The 21,779-nt window shown below is 38.7% G+C and overlaps 1 protein-coding gene and 1 pseudogene across 2 annotated transcripts in view; one reads left to right on the forward strand and one right to left on the reverse strand.

The window, feature by feature from the left end:
* ASXL2 (additional sex combs like transcriptional regulator 2) overlaps positions 1–21,779 on the forward strand; it is a 152,947-nt gene that overhangs the window by 46,458 nt on the left and 84,710 nt on the right. The gene's annotated exons all lie outside the window — the stretch shown is intronic.
* Positions 16,661–17,327, reverse strand: LOC105534015 (annotated as a pseudogene).

Here is a 21,779-nt window from a genome sequence, read left to right on the forward strand (position 1 = left end):
GGTTGGCTCCTAGCTGCGAAAGATTCAAGTTCTAGCCCCTTTAAGAAGTTGGGTGGTTAGTAAGATTGGAAATCATTTATCCAAAGTTTGGAATTCTGGAAATTAATTAGAAACATGAATTCCTTTTTTTTTTTTTTTACAAAAGCAGTACGATGTTTAAATTAAATGCCTGTTTATAACTATAAAGCATGGCAGCATTTTAGAAAATATAGGAAGAGAAAGGTCCTTAAATTTTTCCCCTCACCATGATCTGTGACTTTTTATATTCTATTATGTTGTTTTTATGCATTAAAGCACTAATTTTAAAGATAGTTTAGGCTGGGCATGGTGGCTCATGCCTGTAGCTGCAACACTTTGGGAAGCTGAGACGGGAGGATCAGTTGAGGCCTGGGGTTTGAGACCAGCCTGAACAAATATCGAGACCTTGTCTTTATTTAAAAAAAAAAAAGAAAACATGGCAGTGCAGGCCTATAGTCCCATGAATATATGTCCTATGAATATATGAGGTATTATTAGTATCTCGTATATTAATAATAATCACTTCAGGAAGTGTCAGACGTGATTCAAACTTTAGCCTCCCAAATATGCTGGGAGGCTGAGGCAGGAGGATCACTTGAGCCCAGGAGGTCAAGGCTGCAGTGAACCATGGTTGGGCCACTGCACTCCAACCCTGGGCAACAAAACAAGACCCTACCTCTTAAAAAAAAAGAAAAAAAAGATAGAATTTCCCATAGGATAGGAGTAATAGGGAAGAAAAAGTTTTAATGTTTCAGGTGAAATGGGAGGACATGACTTAGGCCAGGAGAGGTCAAGAACTGTTTCTGTTATGCTTAATAGTCAGAGTTGATAGCAAAGGCATTGTGGAGTTCTTTAAATTAGCTTAGTTCTTTTTGTAACAGTTAAAACAAGAAGACATGAAAAGTTACTGATACTATAGATAAATGCTGTAGCTGTGATATCTGATCATTTGTAAATAGAGAAAAGTTAATTCCCATACTGTTTACCAAAAAACAGTTATTTCATAAAATCAAAAATAGTAAAAAGAATTTTGTTGAGATGTCTAACCTCCTTGTTCAATTTTCTGTGGCTAAAATATAACCTAATTTGTTTGTTACATAAATACCAATGATAATGTGGCAGTTGTTTCCTAGGGTTGAGCTCTTCAACACAGAATTGCTTGTTCCAAATTTGAAGTACTGTTAGAACCTTTAAAACAATTTTGTAAGCTTTTACTCATTGGTTTTCTGTGGACAGTTTGCTTTTTAAAAATCTATATTATTCATTGGGTAGAGATTTTGTTTACTGGGTCTGTTTGTTTAAAGAGCCCCTATTCTCATTATTATAGCTCATGTTGATTCTGGATTATACTGTGCGTTTGTATGAATCTAAATATTGAAGGAATGGTTAGGTATTTTGTTTCCTTCCTGAGACACTAGAAAGAAAACCAAAGATTCAGAGAGTTGTGTCCATTTTTGTGTACATTTTGACGATATACTTCAGTTACTAAGGGAAAGAATTCAGAATTTTATTTTACCTTGAATGAAAGTAAAATGGTTGTCATTAGCCATCAGTATATAAAATAGCCTTTTTAAAAAAGCGCTTTCCATTTTGTCTGATGATGCTGATTTTACAGTTTGCAGAGAAACAAAGAGCACCTGGTGCTCCAGTTTGTTTTTAAGTTTCTCCTGACTTGAGCCTATATTTCTTCTTGTCATTACAAACTATGCCATTTTTCAGGAAGTGTCAGAGGTGATTCCAACTCCAGCCTCCCAAATATACTCACATGGCTACTCCCACACAGCTTCATGGAACTGTTTCTGGGATTTTGGGCATTGATAAGAGTTTATTTAAATGTTCTGTGTAAGTCTCTGAGCTATACAGTTCTATAGTTCTTAGGGTCTGATCAGAAGACCAGAAAGTACACAATAATTTGAACAGGAAAGTTATTAACTGGAAGTTATTAATAGATTAACCAGGGATTAACTATTCAAAGGTAAAGAGAAAGCAGGGCTCTAGTTCAGCGGATGACAAAGTTCATTGGTGCTGTAGCCTGAGGTGGCCGCAGGAAACTGCCTACTAGGTACTAGAAGAGCTTTGCTGAAAAGCTGCCTGCTGGGGAACCTGTCCCACCTTTTGGGGAATAAATATTAGCTACTACGTATTTATGTAATATGTAAAAATATACAGGTACAGCTAAACACATGAGTGAATGTAACTTCTTTCGTTTTCTTTCTTTCTTTTTGAGACAGTCTCACTGTCACCCAGACTGGAGTGCAGTAGCACGATCATGGCTCACCGCAGCCTTGACTTCCTAAGTAGTTGGGACCACAGGCGTGCGCCACCATGCTTGGCTAATTTTTTTTTTTTTTTGTAGAGATGGGGTTTTGCCGCGTTGCCCAGGCTGGTCTTGAACTCCTGGACTCAAGTGGTCCCCCTGCTTCGGCCTCCCAAAGTGCTGGGTTTACAGGCATGAGCCACTGCACCTGGCCGCCTCTTGGTTTTGTTTTGTTTTGTTTTTTAATCACAGCTCACTGCAGCCTCAACCTCCCAGCCTCAAGTGATTCTCCCATCTCAGGCTTCCGAGTAGCTGGGACCGTGGGCACACACCACCATGCCTGGCTAATTTTTAAATTTTTTTATAGAGACAAGGTCTCTATGTTGCCCAGGCTAGTCTCAAACTCCTGGGCTTAAGGGGTCCTCCCACCTTGGCCTCCCAAACTGCTGGGATTACAGATGTGAGCCACAGTACCTGGCCTGAAGACACTTTTTTGAAACATAAATTTTTACTTTTGGAAAATTCTAAAAACAAAAGTGTACGTCCTCCATCATAAACTGTAAATAGTATTTACACCCTGGGCTGTTCTGAAATAAATTGCAGTAATTTTATTGCATAAATATGTCAGTATATATCAAACAGATAAGAACTTGAGACTGGTTGTGTGCAATTTGGGTATTCTGGCTTACAAAAAATAGAACAATTAAATCTACACAGTAAGCCTACACACTGTTGACAGAATACACACCCTGAATATTCTTTGAAACCATGCCTGTTAATTCTTTACTGTTATTACTCATTACTACTTCTACGCTTAGGCTAGATATGCAATAGGTTTTCCCCCTCCATCAGCTGTGGCTGCCATTACTGTTTACAGATGTGCTTTTATAGCATTAAGTGTCGGACTTAATGCTTTCCTTCTGAAGTAGCTATTGCCTTTAGTGCTTCCCACCCCCCTCTTTGGAGTTTCCTTAACCTGCTTTGCTCATCTTATTAACTGTATTATCTTGACTCTTACATCAGCTAATAGAGAAACAGAGTTTTTAGGAAAGAAGAGAAAAATAGTAAGGTATTCAGTTCTTGAGACCCTATTCTCTGACTAGTTTTTCTTGTCTTTCCATTCATGAATAGAAGAGGGGAAATAGGAAGATTATTTGTTCATGAATTTATCGTCCGCAAATTGGGCATTTTCTGAATTAGACCATTCATGAGTGATCCCAAGGGTTCATGATATATAATTAGTAATTTTGGCGAATTTGAATCTTTCACACTGTAACATTAATATAGCTGAGTAAGTTATATAGCTAATGAATGGATGTGGCCAACTGCCTAGATTGTAAAGAACTCTGGGAACCACCCAGCAAAGATTATGCTCAATAAACATTTTAGAGATTGAGATTTTACCTCTTTGTCTGGGGGAGTCCTAATAACATCTGATTAGTACCAATTTGTTTATGAAGAAAATAATCTCTTTCATACTGTATTGAAGGTTATATGTTTTAGCTTACATTATACTAAAAACCAATCAGAGCACCTATGTTTTCCCGTATCTCTCCCATGCAAAAGTATATAGCAAGGGAAATAAAGTCAATATTCTCTACTACTTTTCAGCAGAAATCCTTACCCCTGCAGAGTAGATCATCTGATTATTTGCTAAGCTGAATTGCCTTGAAGTGATTTCATTAGAAATAGCTTAGTTTTAGAATGAAGAACATTATTTATTGTATTGATGGTATATCTAAGGTTGGGTGATACCTTTGTGGTTAAGCCAGCATCTTCCTCCTCTTCTTCTTTTTAAACATTTAAAAAATAGTTTTTGTAGAGATGAGGACTCACTATGTTGCTCAGGCTCATCTTGAACTCTTGGGCTCAAGCAATCCTCCTGCTTTGGCCTTGGCATGAGCTACTGTGCCCAGCCATCTTCCCTATCTGTTAGTTGCAATCTGCTTTCAAGCCCACAAACCTGGTAGGGATGTCAAGAAGGATTAGTAATGAAAAAAATGACAACAAAATGTTTGGGTATTGACAGAAAAGAGTATTCTTATCCATTGTAATTCAGATCCGTAAGAGCTCCATTATGGATCACAGGGAAGCTAGTAAACTTTAAGTTGATGGCTTTATGATGGCTCCTTGAAATTGAAATGCATGGGAAGAATATTAAAGAATAGGTAGTATTCATTGTATCCACATTTAACTCGAAACTGCCCTAAGTTTTACTCTGTTACACAATCAAATTACTGCAACTGTTTTCTGAAGTAGTTTAGACTGTTTAGCTAAATTTGTATATCTTTAGACATATTTTGATAATATTTTTGGCTAACTTGTAAATTTTAATGAAGAAGTTAATGAGGGGGTTGCTAATTTGGGGAATTGTGGATATTGCTGGGAAGGGAAGGGACAGTTTAATTTTTGGTTTTATCGTTGCTTTGTAAGAAAAATTAAAAGCTTTTTTTTTTCTTCTTTCATTTTCCTGCGCTGCATTCCAACTCCAGAAGGTAAGAAGTAATTACTTTATTCTAAAGAAGTATTATGCAATTATAAAGCACACTCTTATAAATTTAACTTACCTTTGAATGCTTGAGTTGTACTTTATAAAATTAAATAATTAGTCCAGAAACTAAGTAATATTGATATTATTATGTTAATGTTTAGTAAGTGTGCTTTTTTTGGTTCTTGCAGTTTGTATTTATTGTTTGATCATAAGTTTAGAAATCCAATCTACATTAAGGTTTATTAAAATCAACATTTGACTTATAAAAGCGTTGGGATGCCAAGTATTCGGCAGATTAATAATGAAAATATTTAGTAGACTGGAAACATGTATATTAACATTTGCTTTATGGCTGTAAGATTGAAAATGTATGTTTATGTTCTTAATTTAGATAAAATATTGGTAAATCGGCTGGCCTCGGTGGCTCACGTCTGTAATCCCAGCACTTTGGGAGGCTGAGGTGGGTGGATCACTTGAGGTCAGGAGTTTGAGACTAGCCTGACTAGTATGGTGAAACCCCATCTCTACTAAAAATACAAAAATTAGCCGGGTGTGGTGGCGGGCACCTGTAATCCCAGCTTCTCGGGAGGCTGAGACAGGAGAATTGCTTGAACCTGCGAGGTGGAGGTTGCAGTGAGCCAAGATCATGCCACTGCACTCCAGCCTGGGCAACACAGCAAGACTCCATCTAAAAAAATTTGGTAAATCCTTTAGGGGCATGATACTTAAAAACAGGGCAGAATGGGTTAAAAATCTTAGTCTGGATCCTTTACTGAATTGGCTTTTTGTGTGTGGGCATGGCCTTTTAGATTCACCTCCACTATAGCAGTTACTGTGTTACATGCCTGTGAGACCTGAGGGCAACAGTCATGTCCATGTATTTTCATGTTACTTGGACATGGCATGCTTGGGTTATAATTAGAGCTTAATTCGTCTTTTTAACTCTAGTTATATTTGTAGTCCATTAAGTTCATTTGTAAGAACCTATTTATTGTAAGCGAGAGTTTGTTGATGAAAGCTTAATTAAGGTTTTACAAAGTTAAAATTGTAATTAAAAAATAAAAACACTAGGTAAATTTTGTTTTGTGTTATGTTTGTTTGAAGGGAGCATATATTTGATTGGTTCTTATTTATTTATTTATCTGGAGGCAGAGTCTCATTCTGTCACCCAAGCTGGAGTGGAGCGGCATGGTCTCGGCTCACTGCAACCTCTGCCTTGCAGGTTCAAGTGATTCTTCTGCCTCAGCCTCCCCTGTAACTGGAATTACAGGCACCTGCCACCACCCCCGGCTTATTTTTGTATTTTTAGTAGAGATGGGGTTTTACCATGTTGGCCAGGCTGGTCTTGACCTCCTGACCTCAAGTGATCTGCCCGCCTCGGCCTCCCAAAGTGCTGGGATAACAAGCGTGAGCCATCGCGCTTGGTCATTGATTGGGTTCTTTAAGTGCAAATGATAGGAACCAAATGTGAATAACTTAAGCAAAATGAGATTTATTTGAAGAATATGGGGGCAGAGGCAAGACTCAGACTCAAAAGCAAGAAACAGGCTCTGAAATTAGGAGAAGGAAGGCAACTTCTTCTAATGCATAGTCTCATCAAGACACTCCAGTTGGGCTAAATTAGTCATTGTCTACTCTGTTCAAGGTTAAACTTCAAGGAGGAGTGAACTTGGTTGGCCTAGTGCCCAGGGATGGTGAGATATCTTAATGGACAGTCTTACCGAGACTGTTTCCAGTAGGGTAGAGCATAGTTCCCCAAAGCAAAATTAAGCATTCTTTTTTTTTTTTGAGACAGAGTCTTGCTCTGTTGCCCAGGCTGGAGTGCGGTGGTGCAATCTCGGCTCACTGCAACCTCTGCCACCTGAGTTCAAGCAATTTTCCTGCCTCAGCCACCCGAGTAACTGAGATTACAGGCGCACACCACCACGCCCAGCTACTTTCTTGTATTTGTAGTAGAGATGGGGTTTCACTATGTTGGTCAGGCCAGTCTCAAACTCCTGGCCTCAAGTGATCCGCCCACCTCAACCTTCCAAAGTGCTGGGATTACAGATGTGAGCTATCATGCCCAGCCAAAGTTGAGCATTCTTTACAGAAGAAGAGGGAATGGATATTGGCCAGTAAGAAACAACAGCTGTCCATTGCTCCCTATAGAAAATTAAAGTACAACAGAAAAATGTAAGCCATAAGCAGTTGTAGGAAGTAACCTTTTATGCAGATTCTCCTAATGGTAACATTGTGCAAAACCATAGTGCAGTGTCACAGCCAGAATACTGTGTCTGATATAATCCACCTGGTTTTATTGGTACCCAGGTGTGTGTATGTGTATGGGGTGCTATGTGGTTTTATCATGTGTATAGATTCATGTACCTACCACCACAATCAAGATACAGAATGCTTTCAGCGAATATCCCTTGTGTTCCTCTTTTAAAACCACATGTACTTCCCTAGTACCTCCTCTTGCCCCCCTTATTCTAGTTTGTCCTACATTTCTATAATTTTGTCATTTCAAGTGTTTAATGGAATCATAGAGTGTGTAACCATCTGGGATTGGCTCCCCTGCAACCCCCATTCATTGTATGTCTCTGGGGAGTCCTCCAAGTTACTGTGTTCATAGTTCATTCTTTTTTATTGCCGAGTAGTATTCTTTGACATGGATGTATGACAGTTTCTAACTATCCACTGCATATCTGAATTGTTTCCAGGCTTTGGCTATTAAAAATAAAACTTCTATGAACATCTGTGTAAATGTTTTTATATGGGCATACATTTTCCATTCTCTGGGTTAAATGTACAGAAAGTGCTATTGCTGGGTTGTGTGGTAAGTGCATGTTTAATTTTAAAGACACCTTGAAACTAAATGAATTTCTTGTAAACTGCTTTAGATTTTTTTTTTTTTTTGGTCCATGTTGCCAATCCTTGCCTTTTAATTTGTGTGTTTACACCATTTATATTTAAAGTAATTATTGATAGGTGAGTTTGTCTGCCATTTTTTTTTGTTTTGTTTTCTGTTTGTTTCCTCTATTTCTCATTCCTCTGTTTCCCTTTTCTTGACTTCCTCATGGATCATATTTTAGGATTCTGTCTTGATTTATATTTATAGTATTGTATTTCTTTATCTTTACATAGTTTTCTAAACTGTTTCAACTGGGTATTACAATATATACATGTGATTTATCACAGTCTGCTGATACCATTTTACCACTGTAAGTGAAGTGTGGAAACCGTACTTCCATTTAGATTCTTGAGTATGAGATGGTATTAAAATTTGTGTTCCAGTCATCAAATGTGATTTATAAAATTTATGAGAAGCGTAGTCTGTAGTATATACCTATTCCTGCTCTTTCTGTTTTTTCTTCCTGGTGCTACAGGATTGCTTCTTTTATCATTTCCATTCCATTGAATGACTTCCTTTAGTCATTCTTTAAGAATAGTTCTACTCCTTTTAGTCAACTACTTCTTTTAATTTTACTTAGTCTGAAGCTGGTTCATCAGATATAGAATTCACAATTGACGGTTCTTTTCATTCAGCACTAGTGAAATGTCATGCCATTTCCTTCTGGCCTATGTGGTTTTAGGTGACAAATCTATTGTCATTTGAATTGGTGTTTCCCTATAGTAATGTATTGTTTCTCTCTGATTGCTTTCAGGACTTTTTCTTTGGATTTAGTTTTCAGGAGTTTAATTATGATGTATCTTGGTGGACTTACTTAGATTTATCCTATTTAGATTCACTGAGTTTCTTGAATCTGTTCGTTTATTTCTTCATTTTTCTTTATTACTTTTTCTGTTTCTTTTTAAATCCTGTTACATCTTCAGGTTTTTTGTTTTTTGAGACAGGGTCTCATTCTGTTGCCCAGGCTGGAGTGCAGTGGTGTGATCTCAGCTCACTGCAGCCCTAGCCTCCTGGGCTCAAGCGATCCTCCCACCTTAGCCTCCTGAGTAGCTGGGGCTACAGGTGTGCACCACCATGCCTGTCTGATTTTTGCATTTTTCGTAGAGGCAGGGTTTCACCATGTTGCCCAGTGCAATGCCTAAGCTCAAGCAGTTTGCCTGCCTTGCCCTCCCAAAGTGCTGGGATTACAGTCCCATGTCATTGTGTCCGTCCTGTGTTTATTTCTTTAACCAAATAAGAGAAGTTCTCAGCTGTTAATTCTTTGAATACTCTTTTTTTTCTTTTTTTTTTGGAGACAGAGTCTCACTCTGTCACCCAGGCTGGAGTGCGGTGGTGTGATCTCTGCTCACTGCAACCTCTGCCTCCCAGGATCCGGCAATTCTCCTGCCTCAGCCTCCCGAGTAGCTGGGATTACAGGTGTGCGCCACCAAGCCAGCTAATTTAGTAGAGACAGGGTTTCACTACATTGGCCAGGCTGGTCTCAAACTCCTGACCTCAAGTGATTCACCTACCTTGGCCTTCCAAAGTGCTGGGATTACAAACGTGAGCTACTGTGCCTGGTCAGTTCTTTGAATACTCTTTCCACCCTACTCTTTTTCTCTTTTCTTTCTGGAATGCTGATGATATGAATGTTGAATCTTCTGTTATTATCCCACAGTGCCTTGAGATTCTGTTGATTTTTTTTTGGTGTTATTTTTTCTGTCTGTTCACATTGAGTAAATTGTATTGACCTGTTATTAAGCTCACTGATTCTATCCTCTGTCATCTCCACTCTCTTACTGATGAGTTTTTAAATTTCTTAATGTATTTTTTGTTTTTATAATTTCTATTTGATTTCTTTTTATAAGTTCTGTCTTTGCTGATATTTTCTATATGTTTGTTTCAGGAGAATTTTAAGTAGTTCTTAAAGCATTTTTATGAGAGCTATTCCAATTTTTATTTGTTTATTTATTACTTTTTTTGGAGGCAGAGTCTTGCTCCGTCGCCCAGGCTGGAGAGCAGAGACGCGATCTCAACTCACTGCATCTTCCACCTTCTGGTTCAAGCAATTATCCTGCCTCAGCCTCCCAAGTATCTGAAACTACAGGCATGCGCCACCATGCCCAGCTAATTTTTGTACTTTTAGTAGAGACAGGGTTTCACCATACTGGTCAGGCTGGCCTTGAACTCCTGACCTCAGGTGATACACCCGCCTTGGCCTCCGAAAGTGCTGGGATTACAGGCGTGAGCCACTGCATTCGGCCTACTCCAAAATTTTTCTTACAATTTTAACATCTGTCTCAGTGTTGGCGTCCTTTAATTGTCTTCTTTGATTCAGATAGTGATTTTCCATTGAACCCTGGATATTTTGGCTATCATGTTAGGGGATGTCAAGTCTTATTTAAGCTGGCATTCACTGTGTTTACTTAGGTTTACCATGCAGGTCCTGTACTGTTTTAGTGGATTGTGGTTCCAATAACAAGTTTAATTTTCAGATCCTTCGCAATGGTATTTGGGTCTGCTTGTTTTATTTGGTGCCACAGAGGCTCCCATTGACCTCTGCTGCTTCTTATTGATCTCTGTTGCTTCTGTCTGAGGGGGTGGAAATTTTCACAGGCTGGGCTGCCTGATGCCTGTAGATGTGGACAAAAGGGAGTCTTCAGCCTGTGGAGACAGACAGGCTTCCTGGCAGGTTCCCGTTTGCTTGAGCTACTTGACTGCTCAACATCTTGTGAGAGGGGGAGGTGTTGTAGTCTCAGGCCCACAAGGACAAAGAGGCTTCCTGGGCTGGACTGTTTTTTGTGATCTTCTCCCACTTGCTGGTGCCATTTGGCCTCTCCTATTCTAGTCTTTATTTTTGAGACTTGAGGGAACGTAAACTTGCAACGTAAGTCGTTTAATAATCTCCTAAGATCTACCATAACTAAGTTACTTCTCTTAGTTGGGAAATGCCAGGAATTGGTCAAATTAATGGGTCAACCAACTACTTCAAAACTCTTGAATCTCAATATAAATGGCTACATCTGGACTGATAGCTCTGGTTCAAAGCAGAAAATAATTGTAATAAGTAGTGTTAGCTGTTTAGATATCCAAGCTCTGCTTGCTAAATCAACAAGAATACCAAGTAGGACAAAGGTATAAAATTGCAAAATTTCTGTCTTTTGGTTTACTTAATTGAATCTGTTGATTTTTATTCTCTCTCTCCAGCTGAGTTCTTTCGGAACCGTGCCCTTAGTTTATATTCATTCAGAAGTATTTTGTTTTCCTCACTAATACTCCTTTTACCTCAGATAATATACCCTCCTCTCTCTCTCTCTCTCTCTCTCTCTCTCTCTCTCTCTGTGTGTATGGGGGGGGGGTGTGTGTGTATGTGTCTCCCTTTCTGTGTTTCTGTGTCTGTCTCTCCATTTGTCTCAGGCAGGAGTGCAGTGGTGTGATCATAGCTCACTGCAGCCTCGACCTTCTGGGCTTAGGTGATTCTCCCACCGTAGCTTCTGTAGTAGGTGGTACTACAGGTGTACACTGCCACATGTGGCCTACTTTTTATTACCTATTCCTCATAAGATTGAAAAGCCTGATGCTGTAGTGAAATGGCCTTGACTAAGATGGGAGTCCATTCACATGGTCTATTTAATCTTAAATAAGCCTTGTGAAATCATTATCTCATAGATAAACACGTCAAATCAGTGAAAAATTACATATCCAATTAGTGATAGAACTGGAATCCCCATCTGTGAGTCTAAAATATAAGTACTATTTCTGCTGCCTCACTTTTGAGTAGGACTCAGGAGATCGGACAAGGATTTTTTTTCTTTTTCTTTTTTGAGACACAGTCTAACACTTTCGCCGGGCTGGAGTGCAATGGCGCGATCTCAGCTCACTGCAACCTCCGCCTCCAGGGTTCAAGCAATTCTCCTGCCTCAGCCTCCCCTGTCGCTGGGATTACAGGTGCCCGCCACCACTCCCGGCTAATTTTGTATTTTTGGTAGAGGTGGGGTTTCACCTGTGTTAGCCAGGCTGGTCTCGAACTCCTGACCTTGTGATCTCCCCACCTTTGCCTCCCAAAGTGCTAGGATTACAGGCGTCAGCTGCTGTGCCCGGCCTGGACAAGGATTTTTTTTTTTTTTTTTTGTGACAGAGTTTCGCTCTTTGTTGCCCAGGCTGGAGTGCAATGGTGCGATCTCAGCTCACCACAACCTCCAGAGGGTTCAAATGATTCTCTTGCCTCAGCCTCCCGAGTAACTGGGATTACAGGCATGCGCCACCATGCCTGGCTAATTTTTTGTATTTTTAGTGGAGACAGGGTTTCTCCATGTTGGTCAGGCTGGTCTTGAATTCCTGACTCAGGTGATTTGCCTGCCTCAGCCTCCCAAAGTGCTGGGATTTCAGGCATGAGCCATCGCGCCCTGCTGGCCTGGACAAGGATCTTAATGAACTGTTTTGTATTTCTCTTTAGGTAAAAAGTTAGATTGTTCTCTAAGCCCTTCTATACCAAGAGTTTGTAGTTATCTAATCTAAATAATATTTATAATATTGAACCTTGTTACTGCTAATGGACAAAGCCATGCTTTTTAGAAGATGTTAGTGGAAGACAACAATGGGATGATAGAGTGAAGGTTTATAGTTAGATGTTAAGTGTAAGATAAAGCAAACAACAACAAAAAATTTCCAAGGAATCTTTTATTGCTGTGACCTCCCTTTCTAGGCAATTCCTCTACCACTCTCCTTATTTGTTCTATGCCCATCTGCTGCTCTGTTGACCTAGAACCTCTCATTTTGGGGCCCCAACTAGATCTACTTACCCCAAAATGCTTGTTTAAAAGTTTTCCTACACACCCTTTCCCTTATGTCTTCAGTGCTTTTATTCCCATTTGTTTGATGGTGTGTTTGGGGGAGGAAAACAGTATGAAGAAACAAATTCATTAAAGTATGGATGAGTCAAATGTTACTTTTTAAATCAAAGTTAAAAGCTACATTTATATTATTTCTTTTTAAAAAGCAGATTAGTTGTTAATCTGAATGAATCAATCATTGGTGGAATTGTAGGTAATATGATCAAGGGAAGGAAAAATGTTTTACTGAAAGTGTATAGGAATACAAAAATTTAAATTTAAATCTAAAATCTACCAAGACTATTTATTAATTCGGTAATTTCTAAATTACCGAGTGCACACATGTGGTGATGCAGACATGTGGTTCAGCTACTCAAGAGGCTGAGGTGGGAGGATCATTTGAGCTTAGGAGTTTAAGGCTACAGTGTGATTGAGCCAGCCTGGGTTACAGAGCGAGACCCTGTCTCTAAATGAATGAATAAATAAAATCGACTTGAAGTGAGGGCATTTAAGCGTCTAGTCTAGATTACTACTTCTTCTTCTTTTTTTTTTAACCTTGAAAGTGTGAGTGTATTATTTAATCCTATTGAAGTTCAAGGGATTGAGCTTTGAAGGATAAATATAGATTGTGTATAGTTCAGCCAGGAATAGGGAAGATGATTAATCATTGTGGCCTTACCAAGTTTTGACAATTGTATTTTATAGGAAGGAGTACGGAAAAAATGGACAAGAGATTGGGGATGAAAGTAGGAATTAGGCAGTAACTTGTTATTGCAAGGGAGATTATCTCTATCAGATAACTTGGATTAATGATGTCCCTTAAACCTGTTTATCAAAGGTTTGAAATGGGGATAACAAATATTGGCAGACACTGATGAATTTTGAGGATGGATGGTACAAGCTTATTGTATTAAAGATTCTTTGGATTGGGTGCAACAGGGAATGCCAGTGAGGAGACCAAAAATAATCTGGAAAGGAGTAGATTTCAGGATTTCATGAAGTCTTAAAATACTTGAATGACTGTCATTGGAATGGTAAGAAATAATGTCAAACTTCCCCCCCCCCCACACACACACACACACTTTCAAAGATAATTTGTTGCAAAATCAGTTTCAAAATTCAAACATTGCAGAGGAAACAAAGAGCCCCCCAGATTTTCCCAGCATTATACTACTGATTTCCATCATAAAGGCAGATTTGTAAATAGACTTGTAGGAAGAGTATTTAGCTTAGCTTAAGAAGGAATTTGTGAATAATTGGAAATGCTTGAGGACGTAGTGCCCATTCACCACATTGTATGATTACATAAGACATTGGATGATTACCTGTTTAGATACTTTAGAGGGGGTACAAGTACCTGTAGGTAAATGGACTAGGTCACCTATGGAGCTCCCTTGTCAACCTGTATCTTATCTGATTCTTCTTAGTAGGTGTTGAAAACAGAAAGTTGTGTAAACTGAGGATTAAGTAAAGAATGATAAAAAGTTGTAGGATTTTATTTTACCCAGCAATTCCTCTTCCGCCTATATACACAAAAGAATTGAAAGCAGAGACTTAACAGATAGTTCTAACACTAGTGTTCATAGCAGCATGATTCACAGTAGCCAAAGGGAAGAAACAACCCAAATATTCATTGATGGGTGGATGGATGGATGAACAAAATGTAGCATATATATTCAATGGAATATTCAGCTTTAAAAAGAAAGGAAATCAACACCTGCTGCAGCATGAGTGAATCTTGAAGACATTGTACTAAGTGAAATAAGCCAGACAAAAAATAACAAATACTGTACGATTCCACTTATATAAGATACCTAGAGTAGTCAAATTCATGGAGACAAAAAGAATGGTGGTTGCCAGGAGCTGGTGGGCAGGGGAAGATGGTTGTTGTTTAGTGGGTATAGTTTCCGTTTTGTAAGATGAAAAGGTTGCTCAACAGGGTGACTGTACTTAACACTACTGAACCTGTATACTTACAAAGGTAAGATGGTAAATTTTATGTATATTTTACCACAATAAAAGTGTTGTAGGATTTTGCATTTATTTGAATGGGGCACAATTTAATCTAATGTAGGAGAAACAGCCGTCATGTTATATTAGTAGGAAATAGAGAGCATTTGCCTAAGGTAAGGAGAATGAGCAGAGGTATGCCTTTAACTTTTTCAAGAAGGTTGATGTTCATTTTACCTTGTTAAATTTAAAATCGACAGTGATGGGTGGTTAAGAAAGCGAAGGATAAGAATGTGATTTTTTATTAGCTTCTGCTCACAATGTGATGATTCAGAATTGGTAAAACAAGTAAGTTTTAGAGTTTTGGCAAGAGCCTTTAGAATGAGGAGGGTTATAGACAAGACAAAGCAAGTTAAAGCTGAGACTTTTAACTTTGAAAGTTGATGGGCCATGAATACTTGAACTTTATTCTGGACTTCATTTACATGTGTCTTTGAGCCCCAGAAAGAAACTAAGAATGAAAGAAAGAATAGTGAAAATGTCGTGATTTTCAGTGGGGAAATTAGACATCATTAGTTATGGGAAAAGTTATCAGTTAATTTTGGGAAGAGATCTCTTTTTTAAAAAGTACATAATTAGGAAACATTAAGAATCATAATTTTGCTGCAAGTGCTGCTACATTTACAGTTGAATATGCTCTTACTTGTAAACCAGGGGGGTGGAGACTGACACATTAAAAAACATAAGCTCTAAACCTGAGTTTCTGATTTTGTTCGATTCTTGAATTGATAGCAAAATTGCAAATATGGCTAACAGTTTTTAGATAGTATACATTTTAAACTTCTATCTATGTGCTGTATTTTTCTGGGGGCAAGTGTGTGTGTGTGTGTGTGTGTATGTACGTGCACACTAGCAAAGAGACTGTGTCATTTGGCTCAGCTCAGCTCTAGTTCAGTTATTTTTACATTAAAATTTAAGAATGAGTACTTCTTTCTTATAGAAACTTCCACTTCCTCTTTTATATCACCTGCGCATACCACTGCGTTGCTATATGATAGGTCCTTGTAAATATTAAATGAATGAGAAACCAAGACAGCTTCTTTTCCATATTTTTTTTCCTGAGTCAACATTGTGGAGTTTTAATATTATTTGATTTTATATTTGTATCTTTTTTCTTTTACATTGAAACCCTTGGTTCAAAACAGCATTATAAATGTTTCAGTACATAATCATAGTTTCAAATTAATAATTTCAGCATCATAACTACTAATTATTGCTATATTATATATATATTTTAGAGGAGGACAACACATTTAATTTTATTTCAATCAAATCACAACACTTTCTTTTCCAATTGCTGCAAAGTGCATCTACAATATTCTATTACAGATCCACTTTAAAAAGGTTTCCTGTGACATTACAGCAAGCCTCTTTTTTCAAACAGAGGAATAATCTCAAATTTTTCCTCAATTAAAAATCAAAATTCCATTTCAGGAAGTGGTAAATACATAAAAATTACAGTAAGCCAGACACTTAAAAGGACAGCCAAGAAGTCTTCCAGCAGTTTATTAGAAAGAATGTGGACATTAAAAAAAATCCCCACTGTCATGAACGTAATTGAGGTTGTAAGCCCTGGTATAAGCTTAATCAAAAAAAGAAATAAAAAATCCAATACTGTATTAAACATTTTTCACTCTTTTGCCATACTGACAGTGCAAATACAAATCTGGTCTAAATGTACAGACTCTCAAACAACAATGTACAACTTTCTTCATCTTCCATGCTGAGAGATGTAAAAACACTTAAGGGTCAAACAATACCAAATATATAGGCTTCAAAAACCATCTAAGTTAGGGCATTCTCTAGTTTTAGCTAAGATACATGTGGATCACTGGCAAGTAATCACTTATATGAATAATGTGAAGTAAGTTTTTTGAAAAATAAACTTGGAACAATCCCGAAGTATAACACCAGAGGAATAGCAGGTTACCAGTAAGGTGTCAGCCAATTTGTTCCAGCCACTTTTGAATCTATGTTCTATAATCTAAAATTTAGTTCTCTTTCCCTAAGCTGAGAGCTTCCTATCATGTCAATGTCTGTGTTATGAAGAAAAGGAGACTTAGATGAGATGTTTTTATTTATCACAACTGCTGCATCAGTTGCCTAGGACCTCACTCAACAGCTTCATTAAAGTCTAGGAAATGTTCATGCATAAGGTTTATTGTCTTAGCTGACTTAAAATTGCCCCATACAGTGGTACATATCAACCCTTAGTGAAGCCTTTTAAAAAAACAAACAGGTTGGAAAATGGGTGAAAGTAGGCAAATACAGCATCTGCCTTTAGAGCTGTCAACTCAGGAATTCTCTCAATTGTGAAATCTTGCAGAGAAGTTATTTTTCTTTCTCAAAATCCAGGTGATGACAATATTCCTTACTCCAGATCTGGCATTTTTTCATCATCACTGTCTTGTGAATCATCACCTGCTCCATCTACTTCTGGTGAATCTACAGCCTCATCACCACCCATGTTGTTCATCATCTCAGAGAAACGATCAAAATTAGACCTGTCTTAATCTGAACTATCTTCCCAGTCTTTCCAATTATTGAAGTCCACACTAAGCCAATTGAGCTTTGCGCTTCCTTTTGTTAACCTTGGCCATGACTGACCAGATTCTCCTTTTCGTAGGCAACACACAATTGATCTGTCCGTTTTTTATGCTTGGAATCATTTGGATCAATACTGTGAAAAAGATCAACTTTATTTAAATACTTAAAAGTATCACTTCCTCTGAGAAAACAATGTAGGTTTGGATTTTTCAAAATTTAGATTAACATCCTTACTCTCTTCAACACAAAATTCAATGAAGACATAGTCCCTTTGTACCACTTTGCAGAAGCAGGCTGCATTGTGAACAGGGCAGGGGGACAGGCGAACAGGTGGGCGGGCCTCTGGCGTCGGCTGCTGCTAGGGAGTGACTTCTCTCCGGTGATGACTGCGTCTTCTTCCCAGTCGCGCCCTCTTCTTGCTCCCCTCAGGCGATGGCGGCAGCGGCGGGCTCGACCTCGGTCCCCAGAATGCACTGCGCAGAAAGAGCGGCCCTTCCAGTCGGGGAGGAGAGGAAAGTGTAGGAAAAGGGGCCTGAGGACTTATTGTTGTATTTTTATGTAGAGAAAACCTTGCAGAGTAAAGAGTTAACTACAAGTTTCTTTTACCTTTTATAATCATTTTTGGGCTTTCAAAATTTCTGTGTGAAGGCGGAAGATGAATTCTCCCCAACTCCGTTTTTAGTATTAATGTTGATAGGCTTCTTGCCAGTGAGATTCAGTCCGTCAAATCTTTGGTTCGCCAGATAACCTGAATTACTTGCAACTCATTGCATGATAAGCAGGAGATGTTCTAGGAGTGGCAGTGGCATTATTGTACTCTTTAGATGGTAGATCAGTTTGTGCCATATTGAATCCATTCATTAGTGTCCGTCCATCTTAGTGCAGGTCCAGAAACAGCAGGAAGATGAATACTCTAAATAAAGCAGAAAGACTTAAGTTGTTCCAGTGTTTTCATTTTCTTGCTGCTGCTTATTTGATAAGTGGATATTTATGGTACTTGTTTTGCAATGGTTTTCTTTTCCTTTGGTTGGTTAGGTGATCAAGTGCTTTGTTTTCTGGATACATTTTGTTTCATTTGACCCTGGGAGAATATATACGTGTCCATAGAAAATATGGGAACAGGCGGGCGCAGTGGCTCACATTTCAACAGGATTTCACCATGTTGGTCAGGCTGGTCTCGAACCCCTGACCTCAAGTGACCTGCTCACCTTGGCCTCCGAAAGTGCTAGGATTACAGGTGTGAGCCACCGCGCCTGGCCCCTCTATTTCTTTTTAAAACAACTTTATTGAGATATAGTTTACATGCCATAAACTCCAAACTCCACCTCATTTTCTTTTTTTTTCCTTCCTTTCCTTTCCCTTTCCCTTTTTCTTTCCTTCCTGAAAGGGTCTTGCTCTGTCACCCAGGCTGTAGTGCAGTGGTACAATCATAGCTCACTGTACCCTTGAACTCCTGGCACAAGCGATCCTCTCACCTCAGTTTCTGGAGTAGTTGGGAGTATGGGCACACACCACCACACCTAGCTAATTTTCTATTTATTTTTAAAATTTTTTCTTTTTGAGACGGAGTCTTGATCTTATTGCCCAGGCTGGAGTGCAATGCCACGATCTTGGCTCTTTGCAACCTCTGCCTCCCAAGTTCAAGCTATTCTCCTGCCTCAGCCTCCCGAGTAGCTGGGATTACAGGCATGCGCCTCCATGCCTGGCTAATTTTGTACTTTTAGTAGAGACGGAGTTTCTCCACGGGGTTTCTCCATGTTGGTCAGGCTGGTCTTGAACTCCCGACCTCAGATGATCCGCCCACCCAGGCCTCCCAATGTGCTAGGATTAGAGGTGTGAGTCACCGTGCCCGGCCTGATTTCTTAATTTTTACATTTTTTGTAGAGACGGGTTCTCCATATGTTTCCCAGGCTGGTCTCAAATTCCTGGGCTCAAGTGATCCTCCCACCTCAGCCTCCCAAAATGTTAGGATTTTGGGCATGAGTTACCACACCAGGCCAGAAATTCCACCCATTTTCAGTGCACAGTTCAATGGTTTTTAGTAAATTTACTGAGTTGTGCTACTATCATCATAATCCAGTTTTAGAATATTTTTGTCACCCCAGTGAGATCTCTCATACTGGATACAGGTAATGCTGGTTCCTCCTGACAGCCTGTAGTCTACTTTCTGTCTCTATAGTTTGGCCATTTCTGGAAGTTCATATAACTGGAATCATATAATATGTGGTATTTTAAGGTTCATGTTTGTAGCATTGATCAGTACTTCTTTCTTTTCATTGGTCCCTATTGTTGTATAGACTTTTCTCATATATATACTTTTTAAAAAATCATATGCATTTATTTAACTTTTAATTTTATTTATATGATATATTGCAGACTTTTAGAAAAGTTGCAAAAGTAGTCCAAAGAATTTTTGTATAAACTTTACCTAGATTCTCCAAATGTTAACATCTATCTAATTTGTGTTTCTGAGATGTCTGATAATAAATTGTAGACATAATGCCCCATTCACTTTTAAATATTTCAGAGTAGGCTGGATGCAGTGGTTCACACCTGTAATCTCAGCACTTCGGAAGCTGAGGTGGGAGGATTGCTTGAGTGCAGGAGTTCAAGACCAGCCTGGGCAACAAAGCGAGCCCATCTCTATAAATAATAAAATAAAATAATTAGCCAGGTGTGGTGGCGCACACTTGTAATCCCACTTGCTCTGGAGGCAGAGGCAGGAGAATTAAATTTGAGCCCAGGAGTTCAAGCCTGCAGTGAGCTATGATTGCACCACTGTACTCCGGCCTGGGGGACAGAGCAAGATCCTGTCTCTAAATAAATAAATTAATTAATTAATTAATAAGTCAAGCAAGCAAACTTCAGAATATATTTTCTAAAGGCAAGTACATTCTTTTATGTAACTACAGGGTAAAATAGTTAACAGGAAATCTGCATTGTCAAAATATTATTATTTAATCAGACTTTATCCAAATTTGGTTATTCTCCCACTGATGTCCTAATCCAGGATCACATGTTGTATTTGCATTTAGTTTTCATGTATCTTTACTCTTCTTTAATCTGGAATTGTACTTCAGTCTTTATCTTTCATGACTAGACTTTTTTTTAGTGCAGGCCAGCTATTTTGCAGATTGTTTCTCAATTTTTATTTCTGGTGTTTAATCATGATTAGATTTAAGTTGTGCAGTTTTGGCAGGAATGTCACAGGATTGAAAGGACATTTTTACCACAATATATCTGGAGGCCCATGATTTCAGTGTACCACAGTATTGGTGATGGTAACTGTGATTACTTGGTTTATGCAATGTCTACCAAGTTTCTTCACTGTAAAGATACCATTTTTGCCCTTTGTAATTAGTAAGTATTTTGGGGGTAAAGATACTCTGAGACTCTGTAAACATCTTGTTTCTTATTGTACCTTTGCCAATTAATTTTAGCATGTTGTTATTAATCTATTGCTGCTTAACAATATTATTACAGATTTAGCAGCTTAAAACAATGCATTTATTATCTCAGTTTCTATGTGTCAGGAGTCTGAGCATGGCTTTACCTGATCCTCGGCAATGCAACAGAGTGTTGGTCAGGGCTGAGTTTTTACCTGAAGTCTTCATTGGGGAATGATCAGCTTCCAAGCTCATGTGGTTGTTGGAAAGATTCAGTCCTTGTGGGTTATCAGATTGAGGGTCTAGATTTCTAGCTGGCAGTTGGCTAGAGACTGTCCTGAGTTCTGTGGCCTTTCCCAGCATGGCCACGTGCTTCCTCAAAGCTAGCAAGGAAGAGTCACCAAGTGAGAACACCGCAGTGATACGTGAAATAGTCACTTATGTGAGACCCTATCACCTTTGTTCTTTTTTGATTATTAGAAGCAGATTACAGGCCCTACCCACACTACAGGAGAAGGGATTATGTAGGGCCATGAGTACCAGGAAGCAGGGATTACTGGAAGCCGTTTTAGGTCTGTCTACCACAGCATCCACTAATCTTACCTGAAACTTACTGTCGCTGTTGCCGCATATGGTGATTTTCTAATTCTATCATTCTTGGTATGTATTTTTTTTTGTTGAAATTTTACTGCAAGTAATTCTCCCCCACTCATTGGTTTGTTCATTTAATCTTATCAGCATGAACTCATGGATTCTTATTCTTTGGGTTATTTCTACTATAGTCATTTATTGCTTTAGGATAAGTAACAGTTTAATCCTTCTAAGAACAGCATTTAGAGAAGTCTTTAGCATGGGTTTCTCTTTTTTTGAGATGAGCTCTCTGTCTCCCAGGCTGGAGTGCAGTGGCATGATCTCGGCTCACTGCAACCTCTGCCTCCCAGGTTCAAGCAATTCTCCTGCCTCAGACTCCGGAGTAGCTGGAATTACAGGTGCCCGCCACCATGCCCAACTAAGTTTTTTGTGTTTTTAGTAGAGACGGGGTTTTGCCATGTTGGTCAGGCTGATCTCGAACTCCTGACGTCAAGTGATCCGCCTATCTCGGCCTCCCAAAGTGCTGGGATTACAGGCGTGAGCCACCATGTGGCCCAGCATGGACTTCCAAAACAGAATTTGAGGTATAATAAGTCATTTGTCAAATATACTCTAGATGAAAGATACATTTTAACAGGTGAGCCATTCTATCACAGGTTTGCAAAGCCTTTGAAATTCTATTTGAAAATATACTTTGATATAGCAAACTTTCAGGTTACCATCAAAATGCTAAAAATGCTTTTATATTAATGTTTTTTAAGTGAAGAGCTAATTT

Source organism: Mandrillus leucophaeus, unplaced genomic scaffold (genome assembly GCF_000951045.1).
Source record: "Mandrillus leucophaeus isolate KB7577 unplaced genomic scaffold, Mleu.le_1.0 Scaffold13, whole genome shotgun sequence".
Taxonomy (NCBI): Eukaryota; Metazoa; Chordata; class Mammalia; order Primates; family Cercopithecidae; genus Mandrillus; species Mandrillus leucophaeus.